The sequence below is a fragment of the Fukomys damarensis genome, unplaced genomic scaffold (genome assembly GCF_012274545.1).
Source record: "Fukomys damarensis isolate Sample0158 unplaced genomic scaffold, DMR_v1.0_HiC HiC_scaffold_3, whole genome shotgun sequence".
NCBI classification, from domain to species: Eukaryota; Metazoa; Chordata; class Mammalia; order Rodentia; family Bathyergidae; genus Fukomys; species Fukomys damarensis.
The window spans coordinates 10,508,458-10,532,823 of NW_022900915.1; the positions used below are offsets into that span (position 1 = coordinate 10,508,458).

General features: G+C 36.4%; 1 protein-coding gene across 3 annotated transcripts in view; it reads left to right on the plus strand.

Moving 5' to 3' along the window:
• Jakmip2 (janus kinase and microtubule interacting protein 2) overlaps positions 1–14,703 on the plus strand; it is a 166,116-nt gene extending 151,413 nt beyond the window's left edge. For all 3 annotated transcript variants that reach the window (XM_010627077.3, XM_033766789.1, XM_010627079.3), the window contains one exon: positions 10,828–14,703. The gene's annotated coding sequence lies outside the window, so the exon portion shown is untranslated. The remainder of the gene's footprint in view (positions 1–10,827) is intronic.
• Positions 14,704–24,366: the final 9,663 nt, after the last annotated feature.

Below are 24,366 nucleotides of genomic sequence, written 5' to 3' on the forward strand. Positions count from 1 at the left end.
TTTTTTTTTTTTTTTTTTTTTTTGGTACCAGGCATTGAACTTGGGCCCTTGTGCTTGCAAGGCAGGCGGCAGAACCACTGAGCCAAGTCCCCGGCTCTTCATCTCTGTATCTTTTCTCACTTTATTGCAACTCTGAGGAATATGCAAGATTTGATTTGGTTTTCTTCCCAAATAGTGTATAATTGACACTTTGTAATTATCTATTAAATGAAAGACTATAATGCTAATTAATAACATTGTAAGTGAATACGATAATGAATATGGACAGTGTAAAATACATTCGGGGAAATAGCTGAATAAAGTATACAGATTTGAAGTCAAACATAGTTTGCATTCTGCCACTGATTACCTATGTGATGTTAGGCAATTTATTTAATCTGCATGAGATTAGGTTTTCTCTTCTATAAAATGGTTATGAGTATGTCATGGCGTGGTGTTCAGAGAATTAAATGTGGTTAATGCACTTACCACATTGCCTTCAACAGTTAAACAATAACTCTTACCTATTATTATTTAAAAGTTAGCATGACAGTCTCCAGTATTTCCATACATTTGTAGCCTAAACAGAAATAAGTAGTTTACTTTTATTCTCTTACCAGAAAATAGTATGGATTTAATTAATCTATGGGAATATAATATTCACAAAAACTATTTAATACTACTGATGTCTCCAAAGCCACTGAGAGAGTGATAGGAAGAATTAAGGAAGAAAAGTGCTTGAATTGTTGGCAGGTAGTAAAAGTTTACTGCAAATATCCTTAGCAATGTTTATATGAAATAAATGATTTATATTCTGCTCATAAGCCTAAGACTAACATATACGAAGTTAAAAGTTTAAAATGTAAGGACTCATACTTCTTTTCATTTAACAATCACCTAAGCTATTCTTTGCAGTGATGATGTAGAAGTTACTAAGAGCTCCCTCAGAAGACACCCATACTCCACTAAGTCCCTGATGACTAAAAATCTCTGCCGCATGGGTTGTATAGGAACCAATGACTTAAACAGGAAGATGCCCAGGTAGTTCCACAAGATCCTCTGCCCATGAGTTCTGCTTATTCGAATGAACAGTGTACCCTATTAGTCAGAGTCTGAGAGAGTGAGAGAGGGAAAGAGGGGCAGGCAGAGAGGGAGGGAGGTAAGGAGAAAGAAGGAAAAGGAGGGAGGAGAAGAAGGTGGATAGGTACATAATAGGACATATATTAGGGGAAGTGACGAACACTAGTCTGGGCCTAAGAAGTCTCATGATGGGCCATCTACAAGCTGGAAAACCAGAGAAACCATTTGTGTTGCTTTCAGTAGAAGTTAGAAAGCCCAAAAACCAAGGATGATAATGGTATAACGTGAGATAAGCCAGGAGGCCACTAGGGTTAAGTCCCAGAGTCCAAAGGTTAAAGAACCCTGACTTCTTATGTCTAATCCAGAGGTCCGAAATATTTTTGGCACCAGGGACTGCTTTTGTGGAAGACAGTACTTCCATAGACCAAGTGGGGAGTGGTTTTGAGATGCTTTCAAGTACATTATATTTATTATGCATTTTATATCTATTATTACTACATGTAGTATAGAATGAAATAATTACACAACTTACCAGAATGCAGAATTAGTGGGAGCCCTGAGCTTGTTTTCATGAAACTATACAGTCGCATCTAGGGCTGGTGGGAGACAGTGACACTCGAAGTGTGCTGCCGTGTCCATTCTACTCCGTAATCTCATTTTGGTTGCTATCACTGCGGAAAACCGTGCTTCACAAAGACAAGATGTTGGAAACAGAAGCAGGCTTGTCAGTGCTTTTGTAGCAATTTCAGCATATTTCCCCTAGACTTGAATACAGAATGTATGGAGATCTGAAGTTTTCTCAAACATTTTTTTGGTCTGTCATCATCTCAAACAGTTGATCCTTTTCTAACACAAAGTTGAATCACCTGGCTTATTCACAAATGGGTCACGGATCCATTCCTTTGCATTTCAGGAGTATTTTGTGGTTGGGAATTAATGCTCAAATTTTTTTTTTTTGAAAGCAAAAACAAGTGATCATGCACCAGATGGAAGAAAGAAGCCCCTGGTTCAGTCTTTTTCAAAATGTCTGCTAATGTTTGAAATATGTCAAAAGTTCCCAAGTTCACTTGTAACTCCCATAATTCTAGTTTGACTTTGAATGCATCCACTTTATCTGCGGGATTAAACACAGTTGACATTTTCCTCTGAAGTGACAGATTGAGTTCACTGAGCAGGTTGACGGCATCACCCAAGTAAGCAAGTTTTGGAGCCCATTCCATATCACTGAAATGGGTAGCACTGCGACTGTTTTTCTAAAAGAAATCTCTGGTGCACCTCTCATAACTCAAAAACTTTGGCCCCTAATCTACCTTTATTTAGAAAGCTATCTCATTTTGTGTGTAAAAGATGTGTATGCCCTGCATCCATTTCCTAACAGAGCTGCACATGTACTTTAATATGGTGAATAAATTTACATCCCTAAAAATATTAAGTTCAGGTAACATTTTTCATTTAGCTGGCATTTCTCTGTGGAAGACACAGTGCATAGATTCACATTAGGAAGTACCCTCTTCGACCTTAATCATGAAAGCAAAAATCTGTCCAGTAATAGCAGCTGCTCCCTCCATGCATATCCTGAAACAGAGTGACCAATTCAATTTTCCTGACATGTTATCAAAGATTTGAATAGATATAAAGCTGTGGTGTTGGTTGGCAACAAAAATGCAGAAAACATATCCTCATGAACATCCTTCTGGAAAAATGTATCACACAGAAGCCAACATCGTTGCTGTATTGTCACCATTATTAGACTCATCAATCTGGATTGCATACCACAGTGACTAACACATCTTCTTTAACAATTGTGATTCAGTGTCCTCTGCTCCATTCATCTAGTTATGGTGCCAACCAAAAGAGGAACGTATGCCACCTCTGGAACTGCAGTCTGTCCTAAAAAGTTCAGAGCAAATGTCCTTAGCAAAAGGCAGGATCAACTCTTCACTGAAAATAAAGGGCTCTTAACTTTAACAATGTGGTTAGGTACTAATAATGATGTTCTCACTGCAGACACATTTTATGAAGTAGTGGCCTTCAATAATTGTTTCGCTTCCTTGTGTTTACTTTTTTGGGGGATACCAGGGATCAAACTCAGGTCTTTGCCCTTGTGAGGCAGGTGCCAGAACCACTAAGCTAAATCCCCAGCCTCAAGTTTCCTTTTTTAAAACCTCCAAAGCCTTATCTTTTAATCCCAGGTGCTTAGTATCCATGTGCCAAAGCAGTTTTGAAGATTTAGTTACTTAACTGGGTAGCTCATTGCTATATATTACACAAAATGGACTAGGAGAATGTGAATCATCTATTGCAATGAACTCAAAATTTAAGGAAGATTGAATATTTTATTTTTTTAATTTTTTTTCCAGCTTTAATTGAGTTTATTAGTACATTTTAGGGATACAGTACAGTTACATTCATTGTTGGGATCTTGTACCTTTACATGACAGGTCTTGGTTCTCATTTTTTCCCCTTGTCCTTGCCCTCCCTTCACCCCCTCCTCCCCTCCCCATCTACAACCACTTTATTTTCATCTTTTTATTATCCCACATTTTTTTCTTTTCCCTTTTTACCCTTCCCCTACCCGTCCCATCTTCCCTACACTTTTAGCTCCTTTCTTCCCATTTCTCAACGTCAGTAATCTTATTAGGATCTTCTGTATTATTGCAGATTATTTTATTTTAAATGTGGCTTTCTTTTGCTGGCAGTCTTGAAGTTTCATCAAGGGGTCTTTGCCTCTTTTCAATGTGTCTGAGTGACATTTGTTTTGTACTCACTTTTGCTAGGGTTAGGTTGTGGGCCTACCAAAATTGTGACTGAGGCAAGGGTACAAGAAAGAGGATGGAAGTAGTGAATAAAAAAATGGGAGAGTTATCCAGGGATTAAAATAAATACTAGGCCTGCTACCAGATGCACTTTGTCACTTGTCACTCACAGACAGGGTTTTAATGGGATTCTGGAAGTAATCCAGAATTTATTGATTTATGATGATTCCTGTGCAGTCATACCTCTTTGCTAATGTTTATCTGTATTCAGAGCCATTCTTCAGCTCTAGAATCACAGCTCCATCTCATATCATAGGATTTAGATTCTCAGAAGGAGTGCACAACCTAGATCCCTGGCATGTGCAGTTCATGGTAGGGTTTGCTATCCTGGTAGAATCGAATGCCTCTGCTGATCGACAATAGATGAGCTCAGGCGGTGATTCGAGCAATGGGGAGCCACTGTAAATACAGATGAGGCCTCAGTCACCAGCCCGCCACTTACCTCCTGCTGTGAGGCCAGGTGCTTAACAGGCCACAGAGTCATATCGAGTGTTGGATATCCTAGTCTGATCCATGGCCCAGTCTCTTCTCACTAGGTCCCACCTCTCAACACTACTGCAATGGAGATTAAACTTTCAGCACATAGTTTTGGGGAGACATATCTAAACTGTGGGAGCCACATTAGACAATTTCACAGGGAAACAAAGCAAATATGAGTGAGTAGGAAAACATCACTATTAGTATTAAGTTCTCTTCCTTTCTGTCCAGTGGAGCCCTCGATGGTCAAAGCACAGATAATCTGTGAAGATCTCATGCTCCCATTTCACTGATGAGCCACACTTCCTTGTGCCTACCACTGGCCTTAGCTCAAACTACTTCAGTGTGCAGAGCACTCTCTTCCCACGTCTTCAAGTAGCCACCTGCTTGCTCTTCCTTCTGATCATAACTCCATTGTGATGCCTTGGGGAAGTCTTTCAATCTTGAGTTACCCACATTCTCTCTCATTCTATATAAGATACAGGATGGCAGGAACCATATGTTTTGCTCATCTTGTATCCCATATTCCTGAAGAGTTCCTGGCATAATGAACAGTCAGCAAATGCTAAAACAACATTAATATTATGGTAAGAAAAATGGAAAGGATATCTTGTTTTACAATTAAAAAACATTTCATAGCCATTTTTTATACTTAACATCTGCTAAATAGATACCATTTTACCTTTCCATCTTTTTTTCTTCACTGAGTTTATTGGTACTTTTTAAGCAGACAGTACAGTTACATTTATCATTGGTATCTTGTACCTTTATATGACAGATCTTAGGTATCATTTTTCCCCCAATCCCTACCCTCTTTTCACCCCCTCCCCCTTCCCTATTTACAAAGACTTTGTTTCCATTTTTTCCTATTCTCATATTTCTCTTGTCCCTTATTTTCTTTCCCCTACCCTTTCCATTTCCCCTGTACCTTGAGCCCTTTTCTTCCTATTTCACATTGACAGTTATAAAATTTGGATCTTATTTACACTTTTAGTTTTTCACACCAGAGAAACTATTTGATATTAACACATGTGTGTCTTATTTATTTCACTTAAGAGTATGGCCTCAATATACATCCATTTTCCTATGAATGACTCTAGTTTCTCATGCTTTACGGCTGAGTAGTATTCCATTTTATAGAAAAACCGCGTCTTCTTTATCCAGTCTCCAGTTGATGGGCAGTTGGGCTGCTTCCAAGTTTTAGCTACTACAAACTGTGCCACTGTAAACATGGGTGTGCATATATCACTGTGGTATGATTCTTTTAATTCTTTTGGAAAGATACCCAGCAGTGGGATAGCTGGGTCAAATGGAACCTCTAATCTTAGTTCTTTGAGGTATGTCCATATTAATATCCACAGTGCTTGCACCAGTCTGCACTCCCACCAACAATGGAGAAGGATTCCTTTCTCCCCACAACCCCTCCAGCATTTGTTATTGGTTGATTTCTTGATAGCAGCCATTCTTTCTGGGATGAGGTGAAATCTCAGTGTTGTTTTCATCTGCATCTCTTGGATGATCAATGATACTGAACATTTTTTCATATATTTATTTGCTGCTTTTACTTCTTTGAGAAATGTCTGTTCATTTCAAATGCCCATTTTTTAATCAGGTCTTTATATTTAAGGGGCCTGATTTTTTTGAGTTCTTTATATATTCTATATAATGGTCTTTTGTCTGAGGAGCAGCTGGTAAAAATTTTTTTCCAAAATTGTAGGTTGTCTCTTAGCTCTGTTGGTGGTTTCTCTTGCAGTGCAGAAGCTTTTTAGTAAGATGAGATCCCAATTGTTGATTGTTTGGGCTAGTTCCCATGCTACTGAGAATTTGTTCATATAGTCTTATCCTATGCCATTGTCTTCAAGAGCTCTGCCTAACTTATCTTGCAGCAAGTTTAGTGTTTCTTTTTTAATATTTAGACCTTTAATCCACTTGGATTTTAGTTTAGTGCACGGTGAAAGATAAGAGTCTAGTTTTAATCTTTGGCAAATTGAAATCCAGTTCTCCAACACAATTTATTAAAGAGGCTATATTTCCTCCACTGAGGATGGTTGGCTCCTTTGTCAAAGATGAGATAGCTGAGTATATCTGGAGTTGTTTCTGAATCTTCAAATCTATTCAACTGATCCCCAGGTCTTTTTCTTTGCCAGTACCATGCTGCTTTTATTACAGTGGCCTTATAGAATAGTTTCAAGTTGAGGATTAAGATATCCCCTGCCATGTCTCTGTTGACTAGAATTGCTTCTGCTATTCTAGGTCTCTTCTGGTTCCAAATGAATTTTTGGATTATTTTCTCTAGTTCTGTGAAATATACTATTGGAATTTCAATATAGACTGTACTGAATCTGTATAGCATTTTTGGTAGTATGGCCATTTTTACTATGTTGATTCTTCCTACCCAGGAGCAGGGGATATCTTTCCATTTTCTTATATCCTCTTCAATCTCTTTTTTCAGAGTGCTGTAGTTTTCAGTGTAGAAATCTTTTGCTCCTTTCATTAGATTGATTCCTAGATACTTCATTTTTTGGGATGCTATTGTGAAGGGAATTGTTTCCTTAGTTTCTCCTCAGTGAGTCTGTTATTTGTGTTAAAAAAACCTATTGATTTTTGAGTGTTTACTTTGTATCCAACTACTCTCCTGTAAGTGTCAATTGGCAGTTTTTTGGGTCTTCTGTGTAGGATATCATATTGTCAGCAAATAACATCTTCCTTTCTTATCTTTATTGCTTTAATTTCTTTCTCTTGTCTAATTGCTGTGGCTAATGTTTCCAGAACTATATTGAACAGCAGTGGTGATATTGGGCATCCTTGTCTTGTTCCTGATTTTAACATGAAGGTTTTCAGTTTTTGACCATTTAATATGATGGTGGTTATTGGTTTGTCACAGATAGCCTTTATCAAGTTGAGATAAAGACCATCTATCCCAATTTTCTTCAGGGTTTTTATCATGAATGTGTGTTGAATTTTGTTGAATGCTTTTTCTGTATCTATTGAGATGATCATATGGTTTTTGTCCTTGACTCTGTTAATATAGTGTATTACATTTATTGATTTACATATGTTGAACCATCCTTGCATTCCTGCAATAAATTCGAGTTGGTCACGGTGTATGATCACTTGATGACTCTCTGTATTCTGTTTGCCATTATCTTATTGAGGATTTTTGCATCTGTGTTCATTAAGGAGATTGGCCTGTAGTTCTCTTTATGGTTGGGTCTTTCCCTGGTTTGGGAATCAAAGTAACACTTGCTTCCAGGAATGAATTTGGAAGTATTACTTCACTTTCAATTTCATTGAAAATTTTAAAAATTAGTGGCAGTAGTTCTTCTCTAAATGTCTTGTGGAATTCACCAGTAAATCCATCAGGACCTGGGCTTTTCAATGGTAAACTTTTAATTATGTTTTCAATTTCACTGATTGTAACTGGGGTGTTGTGTTTAGAATTTTTTTATCTTCTTCACTCAAGTTTGGTAATTCAAAAGTATCAAGAAATCTACCCATTTCTTCTGTGTTTTCCATTTTATTAGAGTACAGGTTCTTGAAATAGGTATTGATGAGCCTCTGGACTTCTGCTGGATCTGTTGTGACTTCACCTTTTTTGTTCCTAGTTGTATGGGTATGAGTCTTTTCTTTCCTTTTTTTGACCATTACTTTTCCATCTTGATCTAGTTGTGCTTCTATAACAAAATACCTGAGACTGAGCAATTTATAAATATTATAAATTCTCACAGTTCTGGAGAGTAGGAAGCCCAGAATTAGGCAGTGACAGGTTCTTTGTCTGGTGAGTCAGGACAAGATGTTTCCAAATGTTGGCACCTTGCTGTCTTAGCGGGAGGAGGCCAACTCTGTGTTCTCACAAAGTGGAAGGCAAAAAAAGGACAAAAGGAGGCTAGCTTGTCCTGTTCAGCCCTTTTATAAGGTACTACTCCCAGCCATGAGGGCATCACCTCCTAAATCTTTCATTACTGTTGTATTTGGGATTGAGTTTCAGTATGAATTTGGAGAGAACACAGATATTCAGGCCATAACACTGTGTAAATATTAATTTCCTAATGTAAAAAAATCAGCATGCTGAGGGTATAGTTTAGTGTGTATTTTCTTATCATGCATGAGGTTCTGGGTTCAATTCATAACTCCAAAAGATATTAAATAATAGCATCTACTATTTTCTATATTAGACACCTATATTAAATTAGTTAACTAGTATAGACCTGGCTCACAGAAAGGTTCATTAAAAACCAAGTTCCTTGATCATACCAAGCATTCTGTCTTTAATTGTATCTTTCAAGATGTGCTTCTATCTGTTAGACCACATTTGCACATCACTCTCATCTCATAAATACTCATTCGTCCTTCTCATCTCAGTGGAAAAATTAAGGAAGCCTTGAATCTTTGGTTTAATTAGGTTCCATTCAGTATTACTATATGCCTTCCTCACTAGGATTCTTATGGACCAATTATTTAACAATCCTTATTGCTGCAAAGTGGATGTAATAATGGCAACTACCATTGTTGGAATACATTTTATGATACTGGAAGTTATATATGAGATTGAAGGAATGAAAGGTATCAGAGATGGCCTTTAGGTTTTTCTGAATGGTGTAACTTCTTGGGTGATGAAGCCCTTACAGATACTAGAGTCACCCAATCAGAAGTGATATACAGGTCATTGCCTTAGAGTCTGGCACTACGTGATAACATTTCAGAAGTAGTACCTGCAGTTGCAATTTCAGGAGGAAAGAAACTAAAGCTCAGCATGTTAAACAGTCTGTTTAAAAGAATCCCTATGACCACATTGTGATTCTGGATCATTGCAGTTATTCAGAGTGTCAATTTAAATAAATCCGGTTTTATTATGGAAATAATAGCTCTTTTTACAGATACTTCTTAATTTACAGAAATATAACTCCAGGAGATTGATTACAAACCCATTGCTTTTTAAAACCAACATTTAAATCAAAAGATGGGCTTTGTTTACAGTTGTGATATGCAGAAATTACATGCTTTGATACAAAATTTATGATATAATCTCTGATAGGATATAAGCTAAAAGTTTGCAAGTAAAAGCCTTTTTGTGTTAATACATTTTATTTTATGTATGCAAATACACACTGTACAATGTCACTTCTTGCTCCATCTCTGTTTTATCCCACACCAATACTCTGCTCAGAATGATGAGGACAGATGAGCAAATCTGTGTGGGCAATAGAAGACAGTCTCCCCACCCAACTCTTTATGCCTCTTGATATTTTCCCCCAGAGTGGTCTCATTACAGCCACTGAACTTCCCTCCCTCCATGACCCTATCACTCCATCATCCCAATTTAACCCAGTCTTGGAGCAAAATGCCTTTGCTGATGCATTTTTCAAGTATTTCTGACTTGCACTTACAGCAGGAATTTCTCCAAATCTTTAATTTGCCTCTGTATGGTATACTCAAAGTGCCCTCAAGATATTAAGTAGCCCCCTTTTCCTCCACTTTGGCTCTTGGTCAACATTTCTGAAATAATAAAGTCTTTCCACAGAATTAGTATCTCATTTTGTGGATGAAGAAATCGAGACTGCTAATTAAATAATCCATCCTCGGGCATACGGTGAGAAAATGGAGACACTACTTTCTCTATCCACATTAGTCAGACTCTGAAGGCCATATCATTCAGTAGCATGTGACAGCATGTCCCCTATGCTACATTCTACTTTATTAGCAAGAGAGAGCATTATGGGGTCAGGATTTAGCTCAGCAGCACAGCACTTGCCTTGCAAGCATGAGGTCCTGAGTTCAATCGAGAGAGAGAGAGAGAGAATATGAATTATGAACTAGATTTCTACTTGAGTGAAAACGCAGACACATGGATTTAAGGAGCAAAAGAGTTAAAAGCCTTGATTGGAACAGCTCTGGCATAACCTCTTTTCAGGGATATCTCTAGGATAACCTCTTGAGCAAACTTCTAAAGGAATCCTCCAGCCAGTCCTTAGGGTGGAGACAACCTGACAACGGTTATAGTTGTTGAGGAGAAATTGGAACATAAAACTAAATCACTGAAGGACATAGATGGATCTTGTAAATTATCATCTTAAGTATGTTTGGAAGTATTAAGCCTTGGAGGATAGAAGAGGAAAAGGTGATAATGATTATAGTTCATATTTCAGGCCATCTGCTATAAGACAAAACTGTTAATTGCTTTGTATACTTTCTTGAAGGACATACTTCTATTTTTATTTAAAAGCAAATAGTGATAGTTTAGAAATGTTTTAGAACTTGAACAAAGGCATTCAGCTCAAAGAAATGGCAAGGATTTTTTTTAAATGTTTTTATCTTTATAAAGCAAAGTTTGGATTTGTCACGGTCTTTGTTTTGGTTTGGTTTTGGTTCTGGGGATTACGCAAAACTTACATTGTGCAAGAGCTTGCTTTTTTTCTGATTCAGGTGTTAACAGAAAAAATTAAATGATTAAAGATATTTTTCTTTTGTTTTACAGAATAAAAGAAATATGGATCAGACTCCAAAAAGGCAAATGCTTCTGAACCTTCAAAGATGGCAAAATTGTTTACACCAGTGCAAGGGAGATCAAAAGCTACGAACTACCCTGTAGCCAGGACTACAACTGGGTACTTTAAAGCCATTATTCAAGGTTTCTTACTTGACAGTTCCTACATGACCGGTGACAGTTCCTACAGTATATGCTGCATTTAATGAAATGTGTATATTCAAACCAGAAGAGAACTATAAACATATATTGTGTAAAGAAAAAAAGTGAGCAATGGAACCAGTTTTAGCAGATCAAGTAAAGATGTGTCTTGGGCATGGAACCAAAGTTACAATGAAACATTCAACCCCTGCCGTGCAGGGGGTCATTTTAATGTAACACCATACTCCATGGAAACACTAGTCTTGAAAATAAACATCACTTAAAAAAATCAAAGCAAAACAAAAAACAAATGTGGGTGGGAAATGAAGCACGAGGAATACCTATGAAGAGATATTTACAATAAAATGTTTCATTTGAAAAGTCTGGTTTCTTACTACAGGGATTTGCTTTTCAGTCTTTAGGATTGTTTTAAACTCAGGAACACAGACACCTGCAATGTGAACAGAAGAAAGTCACTCTGTTTTGCTTTTCTACGAAAGATGGAGCTGGTGGAATGCATCCCACAGACAGACAAGTGGATCAGTGAACCTAACTGAACTGGCAACCAAGTCAAAGGACTCTAGTGACTGTAACATGAGACATAAATGCAGAGTTGATGCTATTCTGTTCTCTCACATCTGCATTCCTCTGCCAACAATGGACTAATCTCATTCATATTGAAAATTAAGACGATACTTTACATCATAAGCTCCCTGACTTAGTTCTGTTTAGAACACCAACATCTATAGGGAATGTGGGCCAGAGAGCACCTCTGAACCTTCAATTTTCAGAATAGTTGTTTTCAATTTTAAATTGCCTGCAAATGAACATCCTACATAATTTGGGTTAAAACATCATAGAGGTGATGAGTAAATTTCTACCAACATTTGGGCTTGCCACAGAAATGTGAATATTAAAATATCTTGCTACACCTAGAGCAGTCTGACCTCTTGTCATTTACAGTGATAACATTTTTCCCAGACAGCTGAAAGCAAATAGCTCTACTTTTTTATATAGAGGTAACACAATCTGCTAAGGTTGTTTTCTACCAGAGACTATTAAAGACTGGTACTTTTCCTATATTATTATATTATATATTGCTGAGTCTTAGATTCAGCTCTAAGAGCAAATATGTGTTCCTGAAAAGCTAATTTTACACCTCATTTACTGTAGATAACAAGACAACCTCAATTTTTCAAATTTTCAAGATTTTACTAATGGGGCTAGAATCCTTGCATAGGGAATGTGTGTAGGGAGCCAGAAACTCTTTCTATGAAATGTTACACAAATCTTTCCATATGTGAGTTCAGTATCTTATGCTTTGTTTTAACACTGGCATTTTCAAAGCCAGGACAATACCTGAAGAATCTACAAGAAAAACTGGAACACTAAGGTCCCACTTTTGTCCTTGTATTTACTGCTGACCCAGGTATCTTTGGCCCAGTCACTTAACCTCTCTGTGCCTCAGTTTCCTCATCTGCAAAATGGGGTTCAAATGCTTTTTCATAGTTTTATTTGCAATTCTAGAACAAGAGGTGCTTAAAGTAGCACAAAGTGCTTTGTAATTATTATAACTGCTGTATTATTTGACTTTCTTGTGTGGCTGAGAAAAAGATTCCCCCATGTAATAAAATAGAGCTCTAGTTTGGTTAAATGTAAACATTGCAGCACTGAAGCTTTACCATCAAGCTACGTGGGACATTATTAGCAATAAAGATTAAGAGATCAAAAGCAAGATCTCTAATAATCTATAGCAAATAGATCATCTCATGTTACTGAACACAACAGAAGAGTGTCATTTCAATGACAAAAATACCCCAGCTTTCTGGATCACATCATTCTCCTTCCTGATTGACATGTATGCCAACAAACAGAACACCACTTTGATCATAAGAGAGCCAACCATGAAATGAAGGCTTGGAGAGAGTTGACAGTAGCACATAATCTACCTGTTTATCTCTTTCTTTTTGGGAAAAGGCTGAGTACAAGGAACGTACAAAACTCTGCTGCTGGATTCTGTGTTCAACGAGGTAGGTTCCAGATTCAATATGAACACTGGTTCATTGTGCAGGAAATATGAAACAGGGTAACTTCTACGACGTCTGTTATTCAACCCCAGCAAACTTCAGTCAAAATATGGAAAAGGGTAAATTCCCATACCAGTCTCAGACTTCACTCTTCAGTTTTTCTTCTCTTACCATTCCACAGCCCATCTGAGAAAATTCATACTCCATCTGCTCCACCTAACATATCTTCATTCTCTTCACTGCCTTTCCCCATCAAGAAATTTGCAGTTTAAAATTCATATCCAAGAGCTGTTTTGTGATAATAAATATTTGCAAAAATAAGGTGGCTTGATTACATGCTTTATATGCTTATCTGCTAATAATTGGATAGTATCATATACCAGGACATATGACACATCACCTAGCATGATCCTCTAAGTAATGTTGATGAGTCCAGGCCAAGGGCAAAAGGAGGGATTATCTCCTTTTGAATAAGATCCAGGAGAAGAAGTTCCTCTAGATTTTAAACTAAATGGTAACATTACCAAATCTTACTAATGATCCTCGAAGTTAACACTTAATAAGTTGATAGACAAATCTATTATTCATTTCCACAACTATAAAAGCATCAGGTAAACTGTAGATGTATGTTCTAGGTTTTCATGAATCCATGGAAATGGTCCATATCTAGCTGAAAACTTCCTTTGCATATAATGAGAACAATATCTTGTTAAAATGGAGAGGCCTACTATGGGTCCACTTCTTAGGGAAAAAAAAAACAAAAACAGAATTCTCACTCTGTTCCTTAATTTATGCATCTGTTTGGTCAGTAAGTTAGTAGGAATCAAAGCAATCAAGAATCATTTATATAATTGTTCTCAGCAAAGTATTCATTCATCCCTTGGAAAATAGCTTAATGGACTAGTTAAAATAGTTTGAAATCAGTGAAAGTCCCAATTTATCACAGTTACTCTGGACTGAAAACTTTCCACGAAAGGAAGGAAATGGAAAGCTTTATTTGACTACTATAATAGAAAGCAATAGCAAAATGTTGTATTTTTAAAAATACCATCTAACTTTCATTTCAGGAGACAGAATATGATGAAAAAATCATATCTCTTTTAACTTATGTCAAAGAAGTTAAATGCCCCTATTAAGATTTGAGGAGAAGGAAAATAAATTTGGCTCAAATTTTTCTTCAATCCACAAGTAACTATTCATGCAAGTAGGATGTTTCTTCCCAACTCAAGAATAGAGTATAGAAAAGGCAAAAGTAGACAGGGAACATTGGTTTTCCATCTGGAACAGAAGAGAAAAAGTTTGCCAAATAATTTTGCAACTTTTTAATTTCAAAATATTTATTGATGGTTTTGAAAATAAATCTCTGGCAAACTTGTTCTTTTCTGCCTATTATAAACTCTTTTTCTGTAAACTCATTGAGTAATTTGTATGTTCATGTCTTCTGTACAATTTGTAAGTCTGTTACTTTAAAGTGATGCATGTCTTTTCAACCTGCCTGGTTTTTCCTAGAAATTGTAAAAGGAGAATATTATTACTTGTGTATTAATGCTTAAATAACTGGGTAATCTGTGTTATATTATATCAAAGAAGATGAACAGAATAGACATTTTATTTTTAAAATGCTTAATTGCATTGTTTTGCTCTGTCAAAGAGTAGCACAGAATACACACACACACACACACACACACACACAAATAAAAATTGGCTATATTGCTGGAGGTTGCATTGCTTGTTGGCCTTTGTAAAATTGTCATAACAAACCTCTAAGAACTTATAATAGCTTTTGACAATTTAATTCAGCATTCAGTCATTTAAATGTATCTCCAAATTGAAAAAATTTCAACATAACTTTAGAAAGACTAGTAGTAAAAATAGATCTTATATGTCATGAGTTACTGCTTCCTGGTTGGGCTCAAGCTTTTCTTTAAGTAAACATCAACGTTGTAATGATGGAAAAATAAGTTACAATCTTAAAAGAGGGAAGCTTTCATTTTGTCTAACTGCCTTGTCATTTCTATATGATTTAGCATCTTGTAACTGAACTTCATGCATACTGGCAAGAAGACTAGAATAATGGATGGTTGGAGTTGGTCCTTATAAGGCTTCTTCAAGTGCCAAACTATAATTCCAGTCCAGAAATGGGCAGGGCAGTTTTACATTCCTTTGCTGTCTTTAGTTGGCAGTTTAGTTCTTCCTAAATAAGTCTATTGTTGAGAGTCCAAGTCCAATGTTCAATCAGAATTACTAATGATAAACTTTAAGGGGCAATGTGGCAAAAATTGGGGTATAATTTACTATATTCAACCTAACATGTTAACTCTGAAGTGGCTGATTTGGTAAGGTTTCCTGTTTCTCTTATTGTTTATATAAAGGTCTTTGCATATATTTCCAACTTTCTTATATGCAACTGTTATAGTGTGGAAAAGGTACAGACATACAACTTGAATCCAATTTTGTCTACAATGATGATGCTATCAGGTAAGGAGCAGATGATGCAATTTCCTGACCAAAAGCAAATCCCAGGATCTATTAATAATAGCAATCATTTATATTTGACAAAGTCTCACAAAATGTGCCTGTTTCTTCTATTAACCCATAATGAGGCAGATCAAAATCCAAACATTTTTATAAATGTGTGATGTACATATATATACACATATATATTCTGTACAGAGAATGATGGTGCGAGCGCTCACTCGATGTGTACTTCTGCCCTAGAATCGAGAATTTAAGATGATTTGATGCTCACTGGGAAGCTCATGTTCTTTTGTTTAGCTAGTATCTGTGTGCATCACCTCCTTGCTTGCCTCTTCTATCTGCTACTCTGCCTTATGTCCATTACTACTATTTCCTATTGTTGACAATGGTAGAGAACTCATTGAATTTCCAACTCTCCAGGGCCATAAGCCAGCATTTTTGTTTGTATTGGAAGAGCAACAAAAAATCCAGCACAATCTACAGTATTAAAATCAGCGAAAGTTTCTATATCTTTCTTGACTAAGAATCTCATCCCAAGAAAAGTTCATGCATGATTTAAATTTTCAGCATCCAATTCTGTGGGGACTCAAGTACAGAGTTAATGTGTTTGAACACAAAATTCCTCAGATGACTACTGTATTAATGTAGCCAGGGGTCAGTGTCTCAAAACTGTCCTCCAATCAACTGCACCAGTTGGGGCTCTTTCCATCTCATTAGCATGATTCCATCTACTGCTTCAGTGCTTGTTAATTAATGAAAGAAAGATGCAAACTGACTGAACTGCACCATAATGGTCCTCTGAAGTACACCAGACATGTACATGTACTGTATGTAATATCATAGAGATTGGAATCAAGATATTGTATGTAAAGTTTTATGAATGGTTATTTTATAATTTATGTATTTAATATAGGAACCAATGAACTCTGGTGTTTTAGTTTCTATAAAAATAAAACAAGCTGCATTTTTTAAACTTTATCTTGTGTTGTTTATGAGGTATTTTAGCTTCTGTTTTGCTTTAACCTCATACCTACTTTATTTATTTATTTATTCTCTCATTGGGTTTACTGGTACATTTTAGGTATACAGTACAGTTACAGTAATCATTGGGACCTTGTACCTTTACATGACAGGTCTTGGTTCTCATTTTTCCCCCTTGTCCCTGCCCTCCCATCACGCCCCGACCCTCCCATTTACAAACACTTTATTTCCATTTTCTCATATTTTTTCCTTTTCCCTACCCTTCCCACTTTCCCTACACCGTTAGCCCTTTTCTTCCTATTCCACATTGTCAATTATCTCATTGGGACCTTATGTACTATTATAGTTTTTCACACCAGAGAAACTATTTGGTATTTACATGTGTGACTTATTTATTTCACTTAGGAGTATATCCTCAATATGTATCCATCATACCTACTTTGTAAGAGCAGGATAAGGCAAATCAGAGCTATCAATCTAATGTCAATAAATAAACTCTACATCAAGGACAGCAAATATATTTTCTCTCATCTCTCTACTTTGAAACTTTGAATTTTTATTGGGCCTGCCATAGATACTCAGAAATGGGGGCCAAGGCAGAATGAACACTCATGGGAAAGTAACTATGATCATTAGTATCCTTGTTCTGAGAGTAGTTTGGGAGAGAGTCTTGCTGGCTATTTGCCATTCTTACTCTAGACATTACTTTCCTTCACCTATGCATGCACCTTTATTCTCAATCTTGTAGGATCATGATACTTAACAAGTTAATGAGTGTGTGTTAATGTGAGCATTCATTATATGCCCATTTGTATAGTCTCTCATATGAGTCTGCTCTCAAGAACCTCACAGCCTAATATGGGAAATATCTTATGTATTCATGAAGCAATGGAACAATAATGCACAATATGAAGTAAAATTTTGTACGTCCATGTGTGAGCTTTATGTTGTTTTTAAAAAGTAACTAAGATAATCACTTTGTAAAAAGAAGATATTTATTTTGCCTCACCATACTTGAAGCTTCATTCCATTAATGTCTGGGCCTGTGGTGAGGCAATGCATCTTGCTGGGGAGACTATGGTGAACTAAAAGCTCATTCACCTCAAGGCCCCGTCACTCAAAGGGTCCCATAATCCCATTTGATGGCACACCCCCAGTGACCTGGTATCTCCCACTGGGCTGCACATCTTAAAGACACCATAAGCAGGGGATCAAGCCCTCAGTGTATGGAACTTTGGAGGATATTGCAGATTCAAACTATAACACTCAAAAATATGCAAAATAAATATTAGCATTTGAGGGAATCAAAGAGATTTCTGCTAAGATTTCTTATTCTAATTGTAACCCTTTATATTACAATGCTCTGCCTTCATGGGAACCACTTATGTGTCAGAACCTATATTAAATTTTAAAGACAGAGAAGAATAAGATATATCCCAGATGTTGGACATCAAATGCATAAATAAATCTAATATCTAGTCGTATCAATTCTATTTTTATTTCCTTTATGTTGCTGTTAGCCTTAAATTTTATAATTTTTTCTTTTATTTACACCACTTGAGTTTTTTTAACAACCACTAGATATGAGGTCAGTATAAAAAATGCATAATAAATGTTTTTGAGCCACTTCAAAAATATATACAGAAGACAAATTTTCACACCTCAGAAATAAGGCAACATGATGAGCATCTTTATAATTTCTCTTTAGAATGTTTTCTAACATGTCAACAGGGAAGTACAATAATATAGGGGAGCTCAGATTAACCCTATAAAGTTGGAGGTAGGGGAAAGGAAAGAAGGGAAAAGAAAAAATATGAGAAAAGGAAAAAAGGAAACAAAGTCTTTGTAAATAAGGAAGGGTGGAGGGGGTGAAGGGAGGGCAGGGGTATGGGGAAAAAGTAAGAACCAAGATGCATCATGTAAAGGTACAGGATCCCAATGATGAATGTAACTGTACTGTATACTTAAAAAGTACCAATAAACTCAATGAGGAAAAAATGTTAGAGATTTACTTATAGAAAATCAGTAAGATGTGTTACACTTGTTCAATCTGACAGGGCAAAATAAACCAAGCAAATAGATATTGGGTTTTCTCCCATAAACACATTACCCAATTTTGTTTCTAGCGTATCACTTTCATCTTAATACATCTTTCCCCATTCTTCAATTTCTTCTTAAAGCAGCTCAATCATACTGCTGGCTCCTTTAATTAATGGCGTACATAAAAGTTAGATATATAATCATTTGTTTTTATGAGAATGACATTTTTAACATTTTGCTAAGAAATCTTAGGCTATTCTAAGGGATACTGAGGTGGAAAAGTCTTGATCCTAATTTTCATTAAGATAGATAGGGCCAGGGATTTAGCTCAGCGGTTCGGTGGCCTGCGGAGTTCAATCCCCGGTACCAAAAAAAAAAAGATAGATAAGGTTGTGACTATGAAATAGAAGTCAATATAGGATGATTTAAACCAATGAAGAACTACAAGGTGCTAAGTATCCTGAGTTAATTTTTCATTCCACGTATGTTTCTTCTCCTTTGTCCCACAATTCAATGATAGATTCTTCACGGAATTATGTAGAGTTCATAAACTTCATTCTTCTCTTTTTTTCTCTCACATTGTGCTTCTAAATCTTCAAAAATTCCATCTGCTCTAGTTGTTCAATGTATACTCTATTCTCACTCACATGTACTCTGCATTTCTTGATTGAACTCTTACAGTAGCTTCCTGCTTGAATTAATGAATTTCAGGTTTGCCTTTCAAAGCATGCTCTACTTGTTTTCAGCTTGATTTAATGGGCAAATCATACCAAGTTTTCTTCTTAACAGTTCCCCATTGCCTTTCTATAGTGAACTTTCAAATGCTTATGAGAACTAAGCATTTTACATCTCATCTTTCTACCACACATGTATACGAACATGCACCCAGACCTTGGCAGGCTATACAGGCTGCAGCTCTGGATTTCGTTTTATGTTATTTTTTTATGGCCAAGGAATGTTCTCTTATTTTCCATACCTAAATAAATTTTATTCATGCTTGAATTTTATTTTATTTTATTTTTTTGTACCAGAGATCAAACTCAGGTCCTTATGCTTGTGAGGCAGACGGCAGCACCACTGAGCTAAATCTCTACCCCATACTTGAAGATTTAACTTAGCCAAAATCTTCTTCAAGAATTAGACAAAATAACTTTTGTGTTCTCAAAGAATACTCTTTTTGTTTTTCACACAGGAGAAACTATTTGGTATTTACACATGTGTGACTTATTTATTTCACTTAAGAGTATGCACTTAATATGCATCCATTTTCCTATGAATGACTCTAATTTCTCATTCTTTATGGCTGAGTTTATAGTTTATAGTATTACAGTTTATAGAAAAACTACGTCTTCTTTATCCAGTCTCCAACTGATGAAAAATTAAAAGTGTAAATAAGACCCAAACGGTATAATTGATAATGTGAAATTGGAAGAAAAGGACTAAAGATGCAGGGGAAGTGGGAAGGGTAGGGGAAAAGAAATAAGGAAAAGAAAAAATATGAGTAAATTAAAAAATGGAAAAGAAGTTTTTGTAAATAGGGAAGGGAGGAGGGGGTTAAGGGAGGTCAGGGGTATGGGGGAAAAATGAGAACCAAGACCTGTCATATAAAGATGATGATGAATGTAAACTGTACTGTATACCGAAAAAGTACCAATAAACTCAATGAGAAAATTTTAAAAAAGAATATTCTTTTTACTTGTCTCACTGTTTACCACATTTATTCAAGTTGCTTGTGCTGTACTTCACTTAAGTTGCTAAATAAGTCAGAGTTATCTGAGGGTTAAGAATATGCTTTTAATCAGCTTTCATTCAGCAACATGCAACATTTGTACCCAGTAGAGTCTCACTAAATTATTCTAATTCTGTTGTTTCTATATTGGATAGGGGAGAGAGGAATCACATTTTGTTTGAGTGATCAGGGACGGCTACGTTACAGTAGAAACAGCTAAACTGGGCCATTTTATTGGAAACTTATTTTATTGTTTCTGCTTTTTTGTTTGTGCTATTGGTTCTTTCCTTCCATTTTTTTGTTTAGTTTGATTGTTTAAGATTGTTTTCCATAAAACAAAGGTTTTTCCAAAAACAAACAAATCAACTATCATATTCCCTCTTCACTTGACCTCTTTCCAAAATTCATTTTTCCAATGTATTCTACTATCTGACCACAGGAGGGGGTATTTGTCTAAAAGTCCGTGAAAAAGTGTGAGTTTAAGGAACATCTGAAGCTGATTTTATATGATATTTTATGTTCCTTGGTTTGCATTTCTCTTCCCCACATCCTTATGAAAACAATGACCTAAATACAAGCAGTGCCTTGCCCACTTTTCTGGCACAATTTTTCATCATTTGAGTTCTATAGCCTCTCATTTGAGGAAAGGTGGGCTGTCTTCACTCGGGTAACCATTTCTTTGCAAACACAAAGAATTAAGGAAACTTGGTGAACAGTTACAGGGGTCTCCAGATATTCCAGAGTGACTCAGACTCAGACAAAAGGGACCATGGGAGTTCATCAGATTCACTCCCTAGTTCCCCATCTCCAAAACAAGGTCCCCACAGAGAACAGTAGAATTGTGTCTAGGGATTTCCTGACTATGTAGACATACTTGATTTTTTTAAAAAATAAAAATGTTGTTTCAAATATCTTTACCAAAACATTGTTTTTAAGAGAGATTTTAAAAGACAAAATAGAGATTGCTGCTTAAAATATATACCTCCCAAAAAGCACAAAAATGATAGGCTGCAAACGTTTCTGTTGCTCACACTCAACATTGAATATATAAGCTTTCATTCATTATTCCACTGTTTCTAACCATACACGATATTTTACAAGTCATTCTGTAACTGACAAAGGATTCTGGTTTCTTAGTGCTGGAAATTCCCTAGGTATGCAGGGGCCGATGCGGTAAAGCACAGTTCAAATTAAACCAGGTACTGTGACTTTATTTTCATTAAAATTTGTAGTCAAGCAGAGACCTACATATGTTGGCCTTCTCTTTTCCTATCCCTTTACTGCTACTCTGCTACAAGCGGCAACGTGCAGATAAAAGTCAGACAGATCAAGTCCCAGTCCCTTCTCTCCCATGAGGTTCTATGTCATTGAATGAATAACTCAGCCATTCTAAACCTTCCTTTTCTTATGTGTGAAACAGAACTGCTCAGAGTACAAAATGTTTTAATGTCCAGTTGCTTTACAGTAAGGGCTCAATACATCACACTTTTATTAATTACATTTTTGCCAGTATAAAACTACATAGTAAAAAAGGATAATGTAAGAGAAAAAAATCACAAATGACTGAGTACAGAAGGATGTTTCTCACCCCAGACACTATACCTTAACGAGCCTTCTCTCACTCCCGACATGCTCTAACAAAGCCAAGTAAAATGTGTTCAGCTAGAGCATTCTGATGGGAAATAAGTAAGCAGTGATTCATTTATAGGACTAAGCAGTGGTAAAGTAAATGCATCTCGTGTGTAAGGCCATGGGTCTGGCACCCCCAGAATTCCTGCCAAAAAAGGGCTGAGCTAATAAAGTCTTCCTGTTAAGGCTAGCACTAATAGGCATTAGAAGAGGAACAAACAAAGTGGCAGTGCAAAACCCCTGCACAATGCTGGCCATGGACCAGGCATTACTGTGAAGCTTGAGCAATAATCCCTGCAGTATCTGATATCACCATAGGGGGTGCTGTAGAAGAATGGTCTTGGTCAGAGGACTGTGGCATCTCTGACTGAAACATTACTGACTTCATTTCAGCATTAACTATTTATTTTATTTATGTACATCACAATGTGGGTATTTTTTAAGGTCCAGGAAGGGCCAGCCAGCATTCATTTATACATGTACTCACTTAAAAACTATTTATTGAACAGCTACAATGAGCAAGTTGTACCTGGGTACTGAAAATACTTATATAAGTGAATTACTTAGTGGCAGGATTAGTAAATAACATCCAAGGCACGTGATCTGACATGTCTCAGATCATCTGACTCCAACTTCAGTGAACATTTCATTAAAAATAACACAATTAATTCATTTAATTAATGTATTGTACATTGCAGAATCCAGACTATAATATATAAATATATTAATACATTTATCATTGTAACAAGCACATATTTTTCATTATTTCCTAAATAAGTGGCAATATAGCAATGATGGAGCCCTTTCTGACTGTGCTAAAAATTTTTCACACAGTCTCAGATTATGGTATTAGAAATCTACATTTGACCAGATCCCAGGAGCAGTGTGATGGTCCAGACCAACGCAGCTGCAGGCAGATCCCAGCCAAGGACCCACTCCAATGCCAGAGGCTTGGGCAAAACTGCCCAGGCAAGGACAACCCAGGAAAGAACTACACAGGCACACAAGCTTCAGTCAGAGGCCCAATCTATAGCATTGGGCATTTGAACCCAGGACTTGCTATAATGGCGAATAGCAAAGAAGAGGCCTCTTGGTGGCTTGCTGAGAATGGAAGACCACTGGGTGAGCAAGAAGTTGTCTCAATTAAGGCAGAGCAGGAAGCATCTTTTGAAATGAGAAAATACAGAAAAAAGACCCAAAATCAGACTACCAGATCACCTAAGGCAACCCCAAAGGGAAACAAGATGGAACAATCTGATACTCGACCACCTGCATTCCCTGAACTGGCAACAAAAAAGGATCTGAAAAAATGAAGCCAAAAATAATTTCTCAGATAACAGAAGAGATTGTGCCCACAGTGCAAGAAATGATTAATAAATCTAGAGCAGAAACAGATAAAAAAATTAAGAAACTGAAGAACATGATGGAATCCCAATGTAGGAAACAAATAGAATCCATAAAACAGATACAAACAGATTTCAAGAATATTAAAATCTCCACTGAAAGTTTATGCAGCGGAAGGAGCCAATGCAAAGGTAGAATTTCAGATATAGAAGATAGGACTGCAATTAGTGAACAGGAAAAGAAAAATTTCTGAAAACTAGTAAGGGATCATGAGAAATCTATCCCACAGCTGCTAGATGATGCAAAGAAGAAAAATATAAGACTGATCAGAGTCAATGAAGAAATAGGAGAGAGTGCAGATAACATAAAAAAAATTCATAGAAGTAATAGCAGAAAACTTTGCACATACAGGAAAACAATTTGACATATACATAAGTGAGGCAAATAGGATTCCTACTAGCTGTGATCAAAAAAAATCTACACATAGACATATAATAGTTAAGATGAAAGAAATCCCAACAGAAGAACAAAACTCTATAGTCAGTCAGAGAAAAGGAACAAATCACACACAAAGGAAAGCCTATCAGATTCACACCAAACTTCTCAACACAAACGTCAAGGCAAGAGGAGCATGGAGTGATGTATTTCAAGCCATAAAGAAAACAGCCTCCAATCCAGACTTACATACCCTTCAAAAATATCTTTCAAAATTGATGGAGAAATAAGATACTTTCATGAGAAAGAACACCTTAGGAACTTCATCAACACCAAACCAGCACTCCAATAAATGTTTAAACAATATCGTAGGAAAACAAAATGAGGACCATAACCCCAGGAAGACCAGCAGGATGAATCCATCAGGCATAACAAAAAATTAAATGCAAGGGGAAGGAATCCAACAAAAAGAAAAATTCATTACAAGGATAAGTCAATACACATCAGTTATACCCATCAATGTTAGTGGTCTCAATTCACCAATCAAAAGAAATAAACTGGTACAATGGGTCAAGAAGCAAGACCCAAAATGATACCACATACAAGAAACATATAACCTAAAAAGAAACTCATAGACTGAAAGTTAAAGTGTGGAAAACAATACTCCATGTGACAGCCACCTGAAAAAAAAGTAGGAATAGCTATTCTCTTTGCAGATCATGTGGA